General features: G+C 49.5%; 1 pseudogene; it reads left to right on the forward strand.

Moving 5' to 3' along the window:
• The first annotated feature begins 4,176 nt into the window (after nucleotides 1-4,176).
• Nucleotides 4,177-4,542, forward strand: LOC112298243 (transcription elongation factor A protein-like 8; annotated as a pseudogene).
• The last annotated feature ends 16,028 nt before the right edge of the window (nucleotides 4,543-20,570 follow it).

Here is a 20,570-nt window from a genome sequence, read left to right on the forward strand (position 1 = left end):
ATCCTGCGGCTGGATCCCCCTTATCCCCAACTCTAAATGTTGGGGGTGGGGGGCCCAGGGCTCAGTCCTCTTCTCTTTTCTGTCCCCTGCTTACCATTACTCCCTGGGTCAGTGAAAATAATCTCATGGCTTAACCTACCCTCCACACACTGGCACACCCAAATGAGCATCTTCAGCTGGAAGTTCAACTGGACACTTCCACTTGGATGTCTAAGCAGGATCTCAAACTTAACATGCCAAAAATGTAATTGATCCCTCCCCCAGAAAGCCTCCAAATCCACTTCTTCCAGTCTCTCTACCTTAGTCAATGGCAGCCCATCCTCCCAGGTGCTCAGGCCTAACCCATGGAGTCCTCCCTGACATCTTTTACACCCTAAAGGCAGTCTATTAACCAAGCTCACATGTCCTACCATCCCTGACTTTTCCCCACCTCCTCCACCTCCCCCTTGCCAGTCTTGCCGTGATTATTGTAGTAGCCTCCTGCCCAGTCTCCCCCTTCCACACTTGCCACCCCTGGTCTCTCCTCCACACAACAGGCAGGTGCATCAAACCCTCCAGCATCTCCTCACCGCACCGGAAGGGGAAGTCTAAGTCGCACTTCCCCACGCAACCTCCCCTCCCTCTCTCCATCTGATGACCTCACCTCCACAGTCTGCTCCTCCTGCCTTAGGACCCGTGCACTTGATACACTCCCTATCTGGAATGCTCTTTCCCCGGATACCAACACCACTTAATTCCTTCAAGTTTTTGTTCAGTGAAACCTTCCTCAGTCACACCTCTTAAAAATGCAGCTCTTGCTCTGGCCAGTGTGGCTCAGTTGGTTGGAGCATCATTCCAGAACCAAAAGGTTGTGGGTTCTGTTTCCAGTTGGAGCCCAAGATACCTAGGTTGCGGGTTCACTCCTGGTCCAGGTGTTTGTAGGAGGCAACCAACCAATGCTTCTCTCTCACCCTTCTCTCTCCCTCTCTCTCTAAAAGCAATGAAAAAATGTCCTCAGGAGAAAATAGTTTTTAATAATAAATAAATAAATAAAATGAAATAAAAGTGCAGCTTTTCCCAATTCATTCTGTAAGGCCAATATTACCCTGATATCAAAACCAGACAAAGACATCACAAAAAAACTGTAATTCAGTATGTCTTATGAATATAAAAGAAAAGTCCTCAACAAATTACTAACAAACAGAATTCAGCAATATATAAAAAGAATTATATAGCATGACCCAGTGTAATTTATCCCAGGAATTCAAGGCTGGTTTATCATTCAAAAAATCAATTCATGTGTCCTGGCCAGGTGGCTCAGCTGGTTGGAGCATCGTTGTCTGTACCAAAAGTTTGCAGGTTTGATTCCCAGCCAGGACACATATGTAGGTTGTGCATTCAGTCCCCAGTTGGGGAGTGTCTGGGAGAAAATCAATTAGTGCAAAACACCATATCAATACATAAATGACAAAAAAACACATTATCATTTCAATAGACACAGAAAAAAAGCATTCAATAAAATCTAACAATCCTTCCAATAAAACACTTGCAAACAATAATATAAACAGAACCACTTTAAAATAAAGCTGAAGCCTCCCTGGCCATGTGGCTCAGTTGGTTGGAGTGTCATCCCACAGACCAAAAGTTTGTGGGTTCAATTCCTGGTCAGGGCACATACCCAGGTTGTGGATTTCGGTTCCCAGTCGGGGCATGTATGAGAAGGTAACTAATTGATGTTTCTCTCTCTCTCCCCCCGCCCACACACACCTTCTTCTCTCTCTAAAAAAAAAAAATGTAATCAAAAATTGTCCTCGGGTGAGGACAAAACGAAGCTGAAGCTGTCATGCCAGAGGAACTAACTGCCTTGCACATGTTACAGCTCAAACCTTGGAACGTCAAAAACAGGGGAAAATCACCTTAGGACTGGACATAAACAGCCTTGTTTCCCAAAACACTATTTGTAAAGATAAAAAGAAAATAATTACTATCACTACTGCACTGATGCCTAGTGGACCAAAAATTTAAAACATTATTTAAAATTAACGTCACTATGTTATATTATCTGTAACAATACAAATGCCTTCCATCTACTGAAGTCATTGTTCCCCTCCCCTTTCTCATAAATACTTTGTCTCTTATAACATCATTTTGGCTTCTGCCTGAATTAAGGATTCCTGAATAGCTATCCTTTTAAAATATTTTTAAATTTATTTTTAGAGAGGGGGTGGGAGAGAGAAAGAGAGGGAGAGAAACATCAGCTTGTGGTTGCCTCTCGCATGCCCCCCACCAAGGACATTTGCACCAACTGAGAATCGAATCAGCGATCCTTTGGTTTGCAGTCCGGGGCTCAATCCACTGAGCCACACCAGCCAGGGCCTGAATAGCTGTTCTAATTGGTCTCAGATAAATGCCTGCCTGCCTCTCACTTTGAAAGGCCTTTTTATTTTTAGGTTAAAACACTCAATAAGCAGGAATAGAAGGGAACTTTCTCAACATAATAAAGAGCATCTATTAAAAACCAACAACAAACATCATACTCAATGATGGAAGACTAAATGCTTCCCCCCTAAGATCAGGAACAAGGCAAAGACATCCACTCTTGCCATTCAGCATGCTATTCAGCATTGCACTGGAGTTTCTAGGCTGTGCAAATAGGCAAAAGAATGAAATAAAAAGTATCTAGACTGGAAAGAAAGAACTAAGACGATCTTTATTTGCAAATGACAGGGTCTTGTACACAGAAAATTCTAAAGAATATACTCAAAACTATCAGAAGTGACAAGTGAATTCAGCAAGGTTAAAAAATATAAAGTTAATAAGTAAAACCCTATTGTATTTCTATATACTTGCAATGAGCAAACAAAAAATGAAATTAAGAAAACAATTCCATTTACAATAACATGAAAAAGAACAAAATATTTTTTATAAAATTTTAACACGGAAGTTCAAAACTTACACTCTGAAAGCTATAAAATGTTGAAAGAAATTTTAAAAATAGAAAGACATTTCATGTCCATAGATTGAGAAAGTAAATATTACTAAGATGACAATACTCCTCAAATTGATCTGCAAATTCAATGAAATACCTTTCAAAATCCCATCTGGCTTCTTTGCAGAAATTGATAAACTGATCCTAAAATTCATATGGAAAATGTAAGGAGCCCAGAATAGCCAAAGCAATCTCGAAAAAAGAGCAAAGTTAGAGCAGCCACACTTCCTGATTTCAAAATTTTAGTACAAAGCTACAGTAACTAAGACAACGTAGTATTGGTGTAAAGATATAAATAGAGCCCTGGCTGGTGTGGCTCAGTGGATTGAGCAGTGGCCTGCAAGCCAAAAGGTCATTGGTTCGATTCCTGGTCAGGGAACATGGCTGGGTGGCGGGCCAGGTCCCCAGTTGGGGGCATGTAAGAGGCAATGGATTGATGTACCTCTCACACATTGATGTTTCTCTCCCTCTCTCCCTTCCCTCCCCTCTCTCTAAAAAATAAATAAATAAATAAAATATTTTTTTAAAGCATTATAAAAAGAAATGGTGCTGGGGAAACTGGATATCCAGATGCAAATGAATAAAGTTGGACCCCTACCTCACACCAAATGCAAAATTTAACTTAAAATGGAACCTAAATGTAAATGTAAGACCCAAGTGTGAGATCTAAAACTGTAAAACTCTAAGCAACGAATTTTGATATAAATCTTCATGACCTTGGATTAGGCAATTATTATTTTTTTATATTTTCTTATTTATTTTTAGAAAGAGATGAAGAGAGGGAGAGAGGGAGAGAAATATCAACGTGTGGTTGATTTTCACACGCCCCCTACTGCGAACCTAGCCTGCAACCCAGGCATGTGCCCTGACTGGAAATTGAACCAGCAACACTTTGGTTCACAGGTCAGCACTCAGTCCACTGAGCCACACCAGCCAGGGCGTGATTATTTTAGCTATGACACCAAAAGCACAAGCAACAAAAAAAACCCATAAATTAGACTTTATTAAAGTTAGAAAACTTTGTGCTTCAAAGGATACCATCGAGAAAGTGAGAGCCTTCTATTGCTGGAGGGGAAAAATGCCCCGGATCCTTGCAGGAACCTTGGTGTGCAGGGCAGGACACAAATCGAGTGAGGGAAGGAGAGGAATTCCCTGGATCACTGCGGGATTAATTTATTTAAAAAGGAAATAACAGAAAAATACTCAACATGCACAAGTCTTGTGAGGAAAATGAAGGAAAACCACCACCCCAAAGGCCGAGGAAGACCGCCCTTCGGAAGATGTACCCCAGGAGGCAGAAGGAAATCCTCCACCTTCCAAAAAGGTATAAGCCCGGGAGCAGAAGGAAACCTTAGAAGCAGGCTGACTCAACCTGCCCAGGGATTTAAAGAGGACCATTAGGTATTTCTTCAGGATCCAAATACCACTAGGTATTTGAAGAAGTACCAAGAGCAGTAGATGAGTTGGAAAGGCTTAGGGAAGAAATAGGAAGAGTAAGAGACAAGTTTGTGATCATGCATTGGAAGCAAAGGCGCTCACACAGCCTTTCTCATCCTGTGTGCTTCGGGCCTTAAATTCTTTTTTTTTTTTGGCAGGGGGCATGGTCTGATGGTAAAATCTGGCCCCTGCTTTGCTTCTGTTAGCATTTTTTAATATATATTTATTGATTATGCTATTACAGTTGTCCCATTTCCCCCCTACTCCACTCCATCCTGCCCTCCCCCTCCCTCCCACATTCCCCCCCTATAGTTCATGTCCATGGGTCATACTTATAAGTTCTTTGGCTTCTACATTTCCTACACTATTCTTACCCTCCCCCTGTCTATTTTCCACCTATCATCTATGCTACTTATTCTCTGTACCTTTACCCCCCTCTCCCCCTCCCACTCCCCTACTGACAACCCTCATGTGATCTCCATCTCTATGGTTCTGTTCCTGTTCTAGTTGTTTGCCTAGGTTGCTCTCGTTTTTGTTTTAGGTGTGGTCGTTAATAACTGTGAGTTTGCTGTCATTTTTACTGTTCCTATTTTTGATCTTCTTTTTCTTAGGTAACTCCCTTTAACATTTCATATAATAAGGGCTTGGTGATGATGAGCTTCTTTAACTTGACCTTATCTGAGAAGCACTTTATCTTCCCTTCCATTCTAAATGATAGCTTTGCTGGATACAGTAATCTTGGATGTAGGTCCTTGCGTTTAATCTTGGGTAATGTAATTATGATGTGCCTTGGTGTGTTCCTCCTTGGGTCCAGCTTCTTTGGGACTCTCTGAGCTTCCTGGACTTCCTGGAAGTCTATTTCCTTTGCCATATTAGGGAAGTTCTCCTTCATTATTTGTTCAAATAAGTTTTCAATTTTTTGTTCTTCCTCTTCTCCTTCTGGCACCCCTGTAATTCGGATGTTGGAACGTTTCAAGATGTCCTGGAGGTTCCTAAGCCTCTCCTCATTTTTCTGAGTTCTTGTTTCTTCATTCTTTTCTGGTTGGATGTTTCTTTCTTCCTTCTGGTCCACACCGTTGATTTGAGTCCCAGTTTCCTTCTCATCACTATTGGTTCCCTGTACATTTTCCTTTGTTTCTCTTAGCATAGGCTTCATTTTTTCATCTGGTTTTCGAACAGATTCAACCAACTCTGTGAGCATCTTGATAACCAGTGTTTTGAACTGTGCATCCGATAGGTTGGCTATCTCTTCCTCGCTTAGTTGTATTTTTTCTGGAGCTTTGAAGTGTTCTGTCATTTGGGCCTTTTTTTTTTTTTTTTGTCTTGGTGCGTCTGTTACTTTAAGGGACGGAGCCTTAGGTGTTCACCTGGGCGGAGTAATGCTGGTCCCTGCGCTGTGACGCTGTACGTGGGGGAGGGGCCAAGAGGGAGCAATGGCGCCGGCCTCACTCTCCACCGGATTTCAATCTTTCACTCCGCTACCCACAATCAAACTGGGCCCCTCTGGTGCTGGTTCCCGAGTGGGTGGGCCTGTGCACACTCTAGGCCCCCGTGGGTCTCTCCAACAACCTCTCCTGTGAGGCTGGAAGTCTCTCCTGCTGTTGCCCCAACCCCCACGGGCGTTTTCAATCAGAGGTTTGAGGCTTTATTTCCCCGAGCTGGAGCCCTGGGTTGCAGGGTCTGCTTTGCTACCCGCCGTTGGTCCGGTTTATCTATGCGCGAATGTGGGGCCGCAGGGTCTGCTTGTGCTCAGACTGCCTGCGCTGTTGGTCCCACACTCCGCCAGTCTCAGTCCCTCCACAGCCACGTGAGTCCTCTCTACCCCGGTGCCCATCTCCGCCCCTCCTACTGGTCTGGATGAATGTTTATTTTTTATTTCCTTGGTGTCAGACCCCCTTGCCTTTCGATTCTCTGTCAGTTCTGGTTGTGCGAGGAGGCGCAGTGTGTCTACCTACGCCGCCATCTTGGTTCTCCTGTTAGCATTTTTCTGACATAGGCTTTACCTTCATTTTACTTTTAATCATCTGGTGGAATTTTGTTTTAGGTGGTTTCCTTGTTACCAGCATCTTACTGGATTTTGCATTTTGACCCGTTCTCCGGGTCTATTTTTCAATTGGGAAATTTCACACATATGCATGAAAATATGTTCATTCCATACTGTAAAGTAAAACATACCAAGTTACAAAGCAGGGCATTTAGAATCAGCTCACAGATGTGGATAAAAACCCCCAGTTGTGTGTGTGCGTGGATACACCCACGCACACGCACATCAACAACTTAACTGCTTTGTCTGTGTGGAGCGAGTTTTCGTTTTGCTTCTAGGTATTTTTTAATGAACACATCCCACAGACAGAATTAAAATATTTTTAATAAGTAAGGGCATCACAGGAACTACTATAAAGGACACATGGACAAAATCAAGGGGGAGGGTGGAGGTGGGGGAGGGAGGTGGGTTCTGCTGGGGTGGGGTGGAGGGATGGGGAGAAAAGGCAGACAACTGTAATTGAATAACAATAAAAATTTTTTAAAAGTAAGTAAGGGAATCAAATAATTTGCAACCAGCTTATAAAGGCAATGGGGGTACCCAAATTCTTGATGAAATAATTATTTAAATGTAAACTTCAAATCACCTCTGGATCTCTTAGCCAGAAGAATGAAACTGGCAATTATTATTCTTTTAAACATGAAAAGACAATCCACAGACTGGGAGAAAATATTTGTAAATCAGATATCTGGCAAGAGACTCATATCTAGACTTTATTTAAAAATTATTACAATTCTTTAAAAACAGAAAAATCATTCTAAAAGTAAGCAAAATATCTCAATAGAAATTTCCCTAAAGAAGACTTAAAAATGACCGATAAGCACGTGAAAACATGAAGGAAACGTAGATTAAAACCACAGTAAGATGCCAGCTCACACCCACTATGAAGGCTCTAATCAAAATGCCGGTAAGACAAGTGTTGATGGGCATGTGGAGAGAGTGGAACCGCTGTACACGTCCAGTGGGAATGTAAAACGGCACAGCCACTTCAGAAAACAGTCTGACAGTTCCTTTCATGATTTAACATAATTCCCGTGTGATTCAGCAATTCCACGCCCAGGAATATATGCAAGAAACGTGGAAATGATTACGTATACAAAAACTTGTACACAAATGTTCAGAGCAACATAATGGCCAAAAAGTAGAAGCAATCTCAATTCCTTCACCTGAGGAATGGGTAGACAAAATGCGGTCTACCCACACAATGGATTTTATTTAGCCATAAAAAGGAATGAAACGCTGTTACATGCTATAACATGGATAAATCGTGAAGACATCATGCCAAGTGAAAGAAGGCAGACACACCCACCCCGGGGTGGACAGGGAGGACCCTGCTGGCTGGAGCGTGTATGCATGCATGGATGAGTCACCTGGCCCCCAGGCGCCTGTTTGGGTCCTCAGTCACCCCACAAGGGTCCTTAGCCCAGGAGGCGCTGCCTGGGAGCCAGGTGGCTCATTCCTCTCTTCCTCCTTCCAAACTTCCCAACACTGGCCTGCTCAAGGGATCCCCTGGAAACAACAAAAAAATACAAATTGTGTAATTTCAGTGGTTAGCAGTCATTTCAGTGCATAGCAGTAAAATGCTCGCATATTTGTATTTGAACTGTCAACACAATATAAAGATGGATGGTAAAATCCATGCTAATATTTTAATTTTTCCTCTCTTAGAATGACATTGAATAGCAAATAAAACCACCATAACAAATCAAGAGAAAGAAAGAGAGACACACACAGAGAGAGAGAGAGAGAGAGAGAGAGATTGTGGGGAAAAGCAAAAAAACTTTCTATTTTAGTATTTTACCAGCAATTTTTTCCTACTTTTTGAAAAAGAGGTCCTGGATTTTCATCTAACACTGGACCCTGAAAATTATGTAGCTGCCCTGGATTTAATCCACATGAATACAAGCTGGTCTTCAAGAATTCTTAAGTGTGTAAAAGGGATCCTGAGGCCAAAAATTTTGAGAACTACAGTCCTAAGAGCCCATCTTAGCTCAGGACCTTTGCACATGCTATTCCCTCTGCCAGGAAAACACTGTGCCTGCCCACATTCCTTGGCTTGTGGCCCCTACTTTGCATCACTCAGATCATTGCTTCCATTCTCATAGTGCCTTTGACTTTGACTGTCCTGCCTCCTCTCATAAGGATGCTGTGATTTCTCTGGAACAATCCAGGATAATTTCCTCCTAAGGTCTCAATCTCCCCATCCTCTTAACTGAATTCCACCTGCAAAGCCCCTTTTACCCTGTAAAGTATGTATTCACAGGTTCTGGGGATTAGACACAGCCAACCTTGGGGGCCATTATGGAGCCTACTACAGCCCCCCATCTGAAGCCTTCCCCCTTCCTGGCACCTATCAAGTTGAGTGTTCATGGGGTGACTATTTGTTTATTGTCTGTCTCCCTCCCTCCCAAAGAGATGCAGTGCTCTGCCAGGCAGGGACCACTTCTACTCTGTCCACAAGGTACCTCCAAAGCCTGGCACGACGCTGGGTACGTTGGTGCATGCTGGGAGCATACTTGTGGAATGATTAAGATAAAAGTTAGTTGTGGAAACAGCCAATAGGCCCCCCTCAGTCCAAGTGACAGATGAAGAAGCTTGGGAGGCAGGGTTTCTAGGGTCACATGAACATGTCCTGTCTGATGGGCCAGTGCACCTATCAGGGCGAGCACCTTCCCTCCGCTTCCCAGGGCCAAATTCCCAGTCCCCGCCCTTTGCCCTTCTTTCCTACAGACCAGATGACAAAGGGAAGCAATGTTGGCTGTGCAGCCCGTTTGGGAAACAAAATAAACCCACTCTTTGCACGGGCTGCAGAAATGCAGAGGGTGCTGGCCCAGTATCAGTGGGAGGGCCAGCCTTGCCCTGGTCTATCAGTTGGCTTTCTTCAAGAGCTCTCTCGCCTGGCAGGGTTGGAGCAGAAGTCCCGCATCTAAGGAGAAGCCAGTGTCCAGAAACCTTGAGAGCAAAACCGCACCAGAAAGGAGGCCTCGGCAGCACATGGGGCGGGCACGGCGTTTTGGCCCAGTTTGTGCACATTGGGGAAGACAGGCACTCAATCTCCCTGCCAACATTAGCACCCTTGACACATAGAAAATGTGGTCAGCCTGTGCACTTCGTTCTTTCTCCAGGAGAAGGAGGTGCCCTGGAGAGAGAGCCCTGGAGGGGAAGTGGAGTCGCGGCAGAGGGGCTCTGGATTGCATTATAAATACCCGCATCTGGTCCCTGGCAAGACTTGCTGCTTTTTATGAAATTACGTCTTTCGTTCTCTCTCAGAACTAGGATGTGGCTTTGATTTTTTTTCTGGTATGAGGGGAAGGGGTGCTGGAGCCATTTGGGCTATCCTGGTATCCCTTAGCTATGGCAGGGGACAGACACACAAATCGTTCCATGATGTGAATGCAGGAGAGGTCACAGGTGAGTTCCAGCTGAGCGCTGGCCAGCCATGCCCAGAGCCACCCCACCCCCCACCCTCACGCTGGCTGGCCTCCCAGCACCAAACAATCCTCTCTGGAGGCTGGGCACTGCCCATCTTACTTCCAAAAAGTCTAGATCCCACCTCCTCCTGAAAGCCTTTGTCATTGTGACCCCTGCCTTCACCCTCCGCCTCCCTGGGCCTCACGCACCCTGTTAGCATCCTGACAGGGTATGGACTGGGCCCTGGGGCAGGCAGATCTGGGCTGATGTTCTGGCTGGGGCTTTTCTCAGTGACACGACCTTCATCGAGTCACTTAGCCCCTCAGAGCCTCGGTGTTCTCATCTGTAAAATGGAAATATGGTTACACCCACCTCATGAAGTCATTTAAGGCTGCAGAGACAAGTCGGGCGTCCTGCAGGAGTGATGGGATGTGGTGAGGATTCAGTAAACCTGCACCACGGTCAGTACCGTGGTGACGTTATCACACCACGGGCCGTGCCAGCTTTCTCCCCTGAGTTCAGAATGGAAGGAGGCTAACCAGCCTGGCCCTGGGGGCTGGTGTGAGGCTTTCCCTGGAGGAGAGGGTGAGCAGAATAAGCTCTGGGAAGGTGTTGATGACGTTAGGCCAATTACACCAAGACAGAGAGCCAGGCTTCCAACATCCCTGTGGGTCTCGATTTTTTTTGAGGGACCACTCGAATCAGCAACACTTGGGAGGAAGTCCAGCCCAGGAGGGCTGCTCCTCTGCCCATGGAGCCCACAGAGAGAGGGCTTCTTATAGCAACTGCACGGCCAACCTATAGCTGTCCCCCTGGGGTCTTATTCTCCAGGTCTGGCTCCCTGCCTGTCAGCCTTTTCTTCCCTCTTTACAGGAGGGAAATGCAGGCCACAGGTCCACAGGGTATCTACTATGCCAGCATCTATGGGGGCATACCCAGGGGACAGGGCACATGTGGAGACAGAATGAGACGCTGCATCTCCCTTGAGGTCTCACCTTCCACTGGGAAAAAGACACACACAGTACAGGGGCTGCAGGTAAGGGGCCATGGGTGAGGAGCCTGACTTGGCATTAAGGAGAAGACCAAGTTCAATCCTCTGTGCCAGCCAGGGGGCACAGGAGTGGGGGAGGCAATAGCCCCCAGCCCAGCATCAGGACCACCTAACAGCTTGCTAGGGAGAAACCCATGGCCCCTTGGACATGCTGAATCTCAGTGCCTGAAGGGGGCCCGAGATCCCCAGGTATGCATTATGTAGCCGGCTTGGAAAACCTGGGCCACATTACCTGGCAGCAGCTGGGGACCAGGTCCCAAATAGAGAAAGCCTAGTAGGTGGAAACAGGGCCAGCCAAGGGTGCTGCTGAGGCACTGCTTCCCCGGACACCAGCCTGAACCTTATAGCCCGCCAGCGAAGGCAGGTCCTGGATCATTGCTTCGGCAAAATCATGCCCCCTCACAAGGTGTCCACATTCTGATCCCCAGAACCTGTAAATATGTCCCTCATATGGAGGGCAAAAGGGGCTCCAAGTTAAGGATTTTGAGATGGGAGATTATCCAGGTGGGCCCAACGTCATCACAAGAGTCTTAACAAGTGGAGAGCTTCTCCCAGCTGCAGTCAGAAGAAATGGGAGAGCGTAAGAAAAGTCAGTGGGATCTGAAGCATAAGAAGGACTCTACTCATTGTTTCGGGCTTCGATAATGGAGGAAGGGACCAGGAGCCAAGGAACGCAGGCAGCCTCCAGAAGCAATGGCCCTCAGCTGACAGCCAGCAGGAAAGTGGGAACCTTGGTCCTACAACCGCAAGGAGCTGAATTTTGCAAAGAGTCTGAGCAGGAAACAGACTCTCCCCTGGATCCTCCAGAAGGGGTGCTGCCCTGCCAGCACCGTGATTTTATCCTGATGAGACCCACGCTGCACTCTGGCTTCTGGCACTATAAGATAGCACATTGGTGTTGCTTTAAGACACGAGGTTGTGATGATCTGTTAAGGCAGCAATAGAAGGTGAAGATAAAGCTCCTTCTTGCAATGCTAACAAGCTACTTCAGATTGTCAGCTGCCCTCAGAGGGAATCCCCTGCCTCTCTCCCACATTCAGGACAGCCGTAGTTACTGAGGCCCTGCCGTGTCCCCCACACACACAGGCAGCCCCCGCCCAGGACTGGCCTGCTTCCAGGAGCCACACACGGGAAGGCAAGCTTCAGTTCTTTTTCTGCAACCCTGTGTTGGTTTCCTGGAGCTGCTGTAACAAAGAACCACAAGCTGAGTGGCTTTAAAAAAATAAAAAAGGCCCTGGCTGGTGTGGCTCAGTGCATTGAGTGCCGACCGGTGAACCAAGGGGTTGCTGGTTCGATTCCCAGTCAGGCACGTGCCTGGGTTGTGGGCCAGGTCCCAGTAGGGAGCGCAGGAGAGGCAACCACGCATTGATGTTTCTCTCCCTCTCTCTAAAAATAAATTAATAAAATATTTTTTTAAAAATAAGATTTAGCCCTGACCAGTGTGTCCCAGTCAGTTGGGCATCATCCTGCAAAGTGAAAGTTCGCTGCTTCGGTTCCCAGTCAGAGCACATGCCAGGGTTGTGGGTTTGGTTTCCAGTCGGGGCAGGTACAAGAGGCAACCGATCAATGTTTCTCTCTCACATTGATGTTTTTCTCCCTCTCCTTCTCCCTTTCTTCCCCTCTCTCTAAAAATAAATTTAAAAAAATTAAACTGCATCACTGAATGCGAAAAAAAAGGTGCACTGTGAAGAAAAAAAAAAAATTCTTCTCTGACAGTTCTGGAGGCCAGAAGCATGAAATCAAGGTATCACAGGCTAGGCTCACTCTGAAAACTGTAGGGTCTCTCCCTGCCCCCTCCGGCTTCCGGCGTTGCCAGCAATCCTTGGAGTCTGCCGGCATCACTCCGGTCCCTGTGTCCATCAGCACGTGGCCTCCTCTCCATGTGTCTGTGTCCTCACTTCTTCTTAGAAGGACACCAATCATTGGATTTAGGACCCACCGTGCACCAGGATGCTCTCACCCCAAAATCCTTAACTAATTGCATCTATAAAGACCCTATTTCCAAACAAGGTCAGTCACAGGTTCTGGGTGGGCATAAATTTGGGGGGACATTACTCAAGCCACCACAGACCCCTTTGGAAGGTAAGCTGCTGTGGCCTCACCACCTGTCTGCTGGGGCAGGAGCCTCCTGTAGCAGGTCCCAGTTCCAGCCCAGGTTTCCATCTCTACTCACAGGCGGGGCTTTGAGGGGGTCCCCCACAGAGGAAAGGAGCTCAGTGAGTTCTGCCTCAATCATGCCGGAACTAGAAAAGTCCCCAGAAAAGCTCCTGGTGACAGCATGTACCCTTACAGAACCCCTCCTAGTGGGTGCTTGGATGAAGACACAGGCCACCCTCACCACGGTTTGCCAGCCCTGACTTGGTGTTACCACGGAAAGCAGCAGCGGGCATTGCCATCAGGTTCGGCGTTCCTCCCCTCCCCCACGCTGTCCTGCAGGCCACTGGCTCTACCATATGGACCGCGGGCTTCTGAAGCACCATGCACATCTCCCCCACGGCCCAGGACTTGCGTCTTAAAGCGTTTGTGTTTACAACAGGACAATGACTAAACATTTGTTTCTGGCAAGAATTAATTCTGAGCTTATGATACTTAATGAGAACCAGACTGCACCCACAGGGTCCCATCCGGAGTGGCGCCAGCCTTCCCAGTACTTCTGAAGAGGAGCGGTGGGGTAGGTGACCTGGGAGAGCTGCCCACCCACAGGGGCCCATGGGTGGAAACCCCTGGTATAAACCAAATCACCATTTTGTAGCTTCTGGATTTTTCTCCACATCTCACCATCTAGAAAGTGAAGGTGGCATGAACCTTGTCTGAGCCCTGCCCCTCACTTCCAGAAGTTCTTCCTGGCTGGCCCACCCTGTTGTATTAGTTTTCTGTTCTGCATAACAAATGACCACCAATTTAGCAACTTAAAACAGCCCCCATTTATTTCATCCCAGCTTCTGTGAGTCAGGAGTTGGGCACGCATAGCTCAGGGTCTCACAGCAGGCGAGGTCCAGGGGCCCCACCCAAGCTCACGTACTTGTTGCGTTTGTAAGACTGAAGTCCCTGTTTTCTTGCTAGCTGTTGGTCAGGACCGCCCTCAGCTCTTACAGGCAGTCTCTGGCTCCTTCCCACCGGGCCCCCATAGTCCCTCTGACTTCTTCTGTCTCTGCATTGTAGACTCTCTGTGGACTGAACATTTGTGTCCCCTGCAAATCTCTATGTTGAAATCCCCACTGCCCCCAGGTGATGGTATTAGGAAGCAGAGCCTTTGGGAGGTGAGTAGGTCGTGAGGATGGAGCCTCATAAATGTGTAAGAAGAGACTCAGAAGCTAGCTTCCTGTGTCTGCTGTCCACCTGCGTGAGGACTCAATGAGAAAACAGCCATCTGCAAGCCAGGAAGCAGACCCCACCGGACACCAGAGGTGCCAGCACCCTCATCCAGAACTATGAGAAACCAATGTTTGTTTGTTTAAGGTTTTGTTTATTTATTTTCAGGGAGTCAGGAAGGGAGGGAGAAAGAGAGGGAGAGAAACAGCAGTGTGTGGTTGCCTCTTGTGCACCCCTCACTGGGGACCTGGCCTGCAACCCAGGCATGTACCCTGACTGAGAATCAAACTGGCGACCCTTTGGTCCGAAGGCCGGCACTCAATCCCCTGAGCCACACCAGCCAGGGCCAATGCTTGTTGCTTAAGTCACCCAGTCTATGGTATTTGTCATAGCAGTCCATGCTAAGAACTCCCTTTATATTTGTTTTTATTGAGGTGAAATTCACATAGCATAGAATTAACCATTTTAAAATGAACAGTTCAGTGGCATTTAGTACATTCACAATGGTGTGCCACCACTCTATCTAGTTCCACAACATCTCATTGCCCCTGTACCCAGTAAACGAGACCCCCTTTGAAGAGCCCACCTGATCAGACCAGGCCCACCCAGGATGCTCTCTCTCCCCTATGACGAACTCAAAGTCAGCTGGTTAGCAACTGAATCATAAGAGTGACATCCATCACATTCACACTCCAGGAGAGGGATTTTGCAGGACATGCACACCAAGGACGAGAAATTTTGAGGGCCACCTCGGAATTCTGCCTACCATACCCATCTACCCAAGGGCCAACCCGGAGGAAACACGTCCCCCTTCTGCCCTGTGCTGGCGGCTGCTTGAGCAGCCTCACATTGCAGCACAGACGCTCAGGCGCTGAGCGTCTGAGCCATAGGCAGACAAACCTGGATGTATGTGTTCTGCCAGTTGCTGGTGACACAGGGCCCTTCTCGGCCTCGATTTACTCATCCGTTGAATGGGAATAATAACATAGCTACCTAATAAATAAAATAACATTGTTTGAGCATTTGCCCGAAGCCAGCACTGTGCTAAATACTCCAAATACATTCTTCTGTGCCCAAGAAATGCTAGCTGTCACTATTATAACTGGCACCTGCCTCCTTTCCTTCTTTCCCATTCTTTCCACCTCCATAAGCTCCTGGGCTCTTTCTGGGCCGACCGTGAGGTGGTGAACTCCCTGAGGACAAAGGAATGCTGGGCTTGTTTCTTCTCGCTCTCCTGGGCCATGCCTGCAGCTCTGCACCACCAGCAAGGCTCTTCCTAGCCTGTGTGAAATCTCCCCTTTCTGCACCCCGACAAGACCAGCCAGTGATGGCAGCACTAGACCCCCTGCACAACGCCTCCATGAGGAAGCTCCCCAACCGGAGTCCCGACAGTGAAACCAGGAGTCAGACAGTTTCCAGATGATTCTCAAAAAAAAAAAAAAACCTGGTGTGTTTGGCAGAGGAGTTCCCTTGCTGCACAGCCCCTCGATCCTCCATCCGTGTAGGAGAGAGGCTTTCCCTGCGGCAGTCAAAGCATTCATCTCTGGACTGGCTTTCCATCAGATATCCTGTCCCGTCTCATAGAAGAGTAAGGGAGTGATAAGATCTGACCTGAGGGCAGCTGTCAGGCTGGACCGCTCTTCCCCCAGCGCTTGTGGCCATCAGGGAGAGCTGGGGTCAGAGAGACAGGGAGAACAAGATCTCCGATTGTTCTCTAATGCCCAGTGCAGTTCCCGTTTCCCTCTTAATCAGAATCCTGTTGTATGAAATCCTCCTGGCAACAGTTTTGCATTAACTGTCTTGGTTGGCTGACTTTTCATATGGCTCTTCCAGGGAAAAAGTGAATGCAATGTGGCTCAGATTAAGCAGAATGAAAGGAATTCCTTGGCCTCAAAGCCGGAGATTTGGCTCTGAGCCAGAGCAGAGTCCCTGGCCTCTTGTCTCATGTCCCCGAAGCGTGGGCAGTGCCCGTGCTGGAAGTCTCATTATTTCTGAAAGATGGAGCTCAATGTCCAGGGCAGCAGGGCTCAGGGACAGGGACATCACCTGAAGCTGCTGTGCATGCTCACCTGGAGGGTCTCCTCTGCTCCCGTGGCCTGCTGTCCATTGGGGCACTATGGTGGCCACCACAGACAGAATCTCCAGCCAACCAGGCCTTCGGGTGTTCTCAACCAGGCTTTGCCCTCAGCCTATCTGGAGATGCAGCCCTGGTAACCTAGTCCAGAGTGTGGGCCCTGCCTCTGGACCCCAACAGGCTAGCCAGCCTCTAGGAGCCACCCCATGCCTACCCTCTAACCCACCTGGGATTTTGTTCAAACCTCTTCTTCCAGGCCAGCTTGCCTAACCCAGACTGCCCCCAGCTTGTCCCACGGACCCCCAGACTCACCACCCCTGCCCTGGGAGCAGATCAAAGAGTCTCCCCAAACCTATGACCCATGGAAGGGCTGCTGCACCCAGCCATTGGGCCCTGTGCCATGGACAGACGCCCAGCCCAGGGCCCCGGCAGCCTGGAACCCAGAGTGTCCCAGAGCGCAGCTCATGTCTGAGACAAATCCCCAGGGTGGGGGCTGTGATTCACAGCTTAAGGGACCAAGGCTCCAAAGAGAACAGCTTCTGCCATGGAAGGACCTGAAGCTGGTGTTCTCTAACTCTTGTTTCTTAGATTCGCTATCTATTTGACATCCATTAATCACAGAGCCAAACTATTAGCCATAGGTGTTTGTTTACATCTCCCAGAGCCCGTGCTCCACACCGCACCATATTCCCCGCCCTACGTCACCCGGGGCCAGGCACCAGACAACGAGGGACAGCCCCTGCCCCCCAGCATCACTGGGATGATTCAAAGCGGCCAATCCTAAGCCGTCCACGCTGCCCTGCCCTGTTTGTCATTTCTTTCTCTCTGATGTGAAACTCTCCACTTCAGGCCAAGATAGAGTAACAGGGACTGGATTTACCCATTTGCCTGCAACAAAGTGGAAAATGAGGCAAACCCAACAAAGCAAAAACAGTGGTTTGCAGACACTGGACAGCAGGCAGCAGAGGACAGTGCCACTGAGACCCAGGAAATAAGGAGCGGAGTCCTCCAATCGCCCTGACTTGCTGCCCAGGCACGGCTTCTAGGTTCAAGGAGGAGAACTCCAGGGGAACAAGGTATCTAGAATCTGCCCTGGATGGAGTCCTGGAGAACTGAGCCACTCATAGACTGAGCCCAGATACCTGCGGAGGGTCCCCTCGAATCTTCAACTGAGGACTGAGTGGTGTGGGTGTGGGTGGGGGAGGAAACTGAGCCTGGGGCAGGATGGCTCCCCTCCTGGGGACAGGAGCAGAAGAACCAACCTCTGGTGTCACCTGGGGCTGGGAACAGCGCAGCTTTCAGCAGGGGAGCCAACTCCCTGTACAGCTTCCCTTCACCCTTCTCATTGTTTGCCGCCAGGCTATTCCTCCCTGTAGCCTCGTCCTGTTACACTGTGGCCCATGCATCCGTTAATGAACCCTTCACACCCCTGGAGAACAAATAAAGATCCCCCAGAACCTTGCCTCCCTAACCAATCCCTTTACTTAAAGGCTGGCTCGACTTCCACTTGTCACTGAAGCCCCTCTCTCATCCGTGGCCTGGCCCCCTCCTGGAAGGGACCATCTAAAGCTTGGAAGGGCTTCTGGATCTGGCTGGGGGGATAGGTCCCACATGGAACCACAGGGAGGATGGCCCAGCCCTGGGCGGAGGAGCCGCCTCAGAGGAGGATAGGAAGCACTGCGCACAGGATGGTAAGGAGGAGGACGTGCAAGCTGGCACTTCCTGGGTCTTCTCTAGAATGAAGACTCACTCTAGGAAAGTACTTTGGGGCCAGTTAGGTGGGTGGGTCCAGGTCCGGATGCCTCCTCTGTCTCCAGCTTGTTACAAGGGTCTTAGGGAAGGGGTCTTCTGGGGTTTCCAGGCCTGCAGGGTACACAGCGCACAGGAGAGAACACCGTGCTCACCCAGACGCACCTGCCTGTCCTGGTGGCAGGGAGGAAGGGACCCGTGGGCCCCAGCCCATACCAACCACAGCCAGAAGACAGGGGTGGGGTGAGGATCCCCCAAGGTAGAGGCAGTCACCTCCCAGGCTTCTCCAAGCCCCTTCCTGGATGCCCAGGCTGTGAGGACCCCCGCCCTCACCCACTCCATCCCAGTCTGACTGGAGTAGGAGGGGTGGAGAAGGGGTTCTTGGCCTTCTCCTCCACTGGGCGGAACAGGAAGAGGGTGATTGAATCAGAACTTCTCACTCCTTCTGGAACATTCCAACATGGAAAACCCACTAAGCAGCTGGGGAAGCAATTTAGGGACTTTAATTAAAGGCTGATGACTCTCCTGCAGAGCCCCACCCCCACACACAGCTGGGAGGACATACCACAGCTGCCCTCAACGTGTTCTGAGGCCCAGGCTCCAGAGTTGGCGGTTAGGCCCAGTTTCCACTGGGAGGGGTGTGAGCAGAACAAACCAGTTTACCCTTTCTCCTCATGGCTTCCAGAGCTTGCCTTCTGAGCTCGGCCTGGGCCCGAAGCCAGGTGAACTAGCGGCCCCCACAGCTCTGTACCCAAGAAGCTTCAGGAAGGGAAAAGTGGGTTGTGTCAGCAGACCAAGAAAAGGGGCTCAGTATAAGGAGGAAATAAGCCCGGAGTAAGAACACAGCTGCCCTGTTCCAAGGCTGCCTCCATCTCAGTGTGCACCTTCAGCAGGAAAGGCATTCCAGGCAGAGGGAACAGCATGTGCAAAGGCTATGAGGTCAGAAAGATCATAGAAGGTAGAAAGAGCGGACAGGGCAGAAGCGTAGGGGTGAGGAAAGCACACAGGCGGGGGCGGGGGCACACCTCAGAGGGTTTGATGGCTGCCATCAGGAGTCTGGTCTTCATTCTAGAAGCAATGGGGGTGGGGGAGAAGATTAGAGTCCTTTAAAATAATGGTATCGGTTTACTCTAAAGACGCCCCTCTGGACCCCATGCCTGCAGACCGCTCACTGCAGGAGAATAGAAGAGGCGCCAGGGCAACAGTGAGAGGCCCCGAGGCCATCCAGGCATGATGTGTCAGAAGTTTGGACAAGCGTGTGTCCAGGGAGAAGGACCATGCATGGATCAGGCGGGGAACCAGGACGGAGCCAGGGGCCGTCCTGCCTTCCCTCCTGCCCCTGCCAACCAAGGCAGGCTGCCGTGCCATCCCTAAATGGGGCCCCAGCACAGGGAAAGGGAACAAAGCTGCCAGTGACAAATGCTTGCCGTCAAGCAGGGATTTCAAAACAAAGCACTCTCATTACTGTAAATTAAGCCAGCTCTCCCCTCCACCCACATCAGCAGTCCGTGTTGGGGAGGAGGCTATGGGTACATCTCACCCACATCTGTCCACTTCTCTACCACATTTCCACCAAGGTGGCTTGGGCCCACCCCCGGCCCCGCCCCTGGCTTGCCCCAGGTGGTGGGCCTGGAAACCATTGCTGCCCCTGAGGGCAGCTCCTGACTGGAGTGTCCTCTGGGACCAGAACTACAAGGGCAAGGGGCAGGTTTCCTGGCTGCTAGAGACGAATGTCTGCATCTTTCTCCCCACCACCTGCTGAGCCTCTTCTCATACACCAACATCAGCTGACCCCAAGTCTCCTCCACAGGTGGGTCACGTGACAAAGACAGTGGCCTAGGTGATTGGTGGGACCACCGGCTCACAGTCAGCCGAGGAGGAGAGTAGTGACTAACAAACTGCTACTCCCGGGAAAATGCCCCCTATTCTGACCCTGGGGCCCAGGGTAGGATGTGGCCCCACGTAGCCCAGGGTGCAAAGGCCACATCACGGTCAAGGACCCAAGGCCTGGGATGCAGAGGCCACCACCACTAGATCTTACAAGGGCCCAGAGCAGCCTGGGCATGCCAGGCCTGGACATAAGGAGCCCTGGAGGGCATGGTCAGTGCCACTGGTGGAAGATGGCACTGTGACCAGGAGCAGGTAAGAGATGGACACGTCCTCTGGCCTGCCTCCATCTGGCCTCACTAGGGTAGGAGCTGGGCAGGCAGCTGGGCTACAGATGAGCCTCTTTTCTGCCCATCCCCAACCCTCCAGAGAGCCAGGTAAACACAGAGAATTGGAACAATGAGGGCCTTGGTGCGTGCCCTGTGGTGTGGTGGGCGGGACCTGTGGGCTAGGCCAGTGGTGGGCAGTGAAGTGCCCTGCGGGGAGCTGATCGAAAACTGTCAGAGGCACCACCCCCTGCACCCAGAAGTCACTTCACTCTCGCTGCGCAGCAATTCCACCAGGTTTCCAAGAGGGAGTGCCCACTGCGCAGTAGGGTGCCAAATTAGCTGAAGTCCTGGGTGAAGCCCGAACAGAT

The sequence above is a fragment of the Desmodus rotundus genome, chromosome 1, assembly GCF_022682495.2.
Source record: "Desmodus rotundus isolate HL8 chromosome 1, HLdesRot8A.1, whole genome shotgun sequence".
Classification (NCBI taxonomy): Eukaryota; Metazoa; Chordata; class Mammalia; order Chiroptera; family Phyllostomidae; genus Desmodus; species Desmodus rotundus.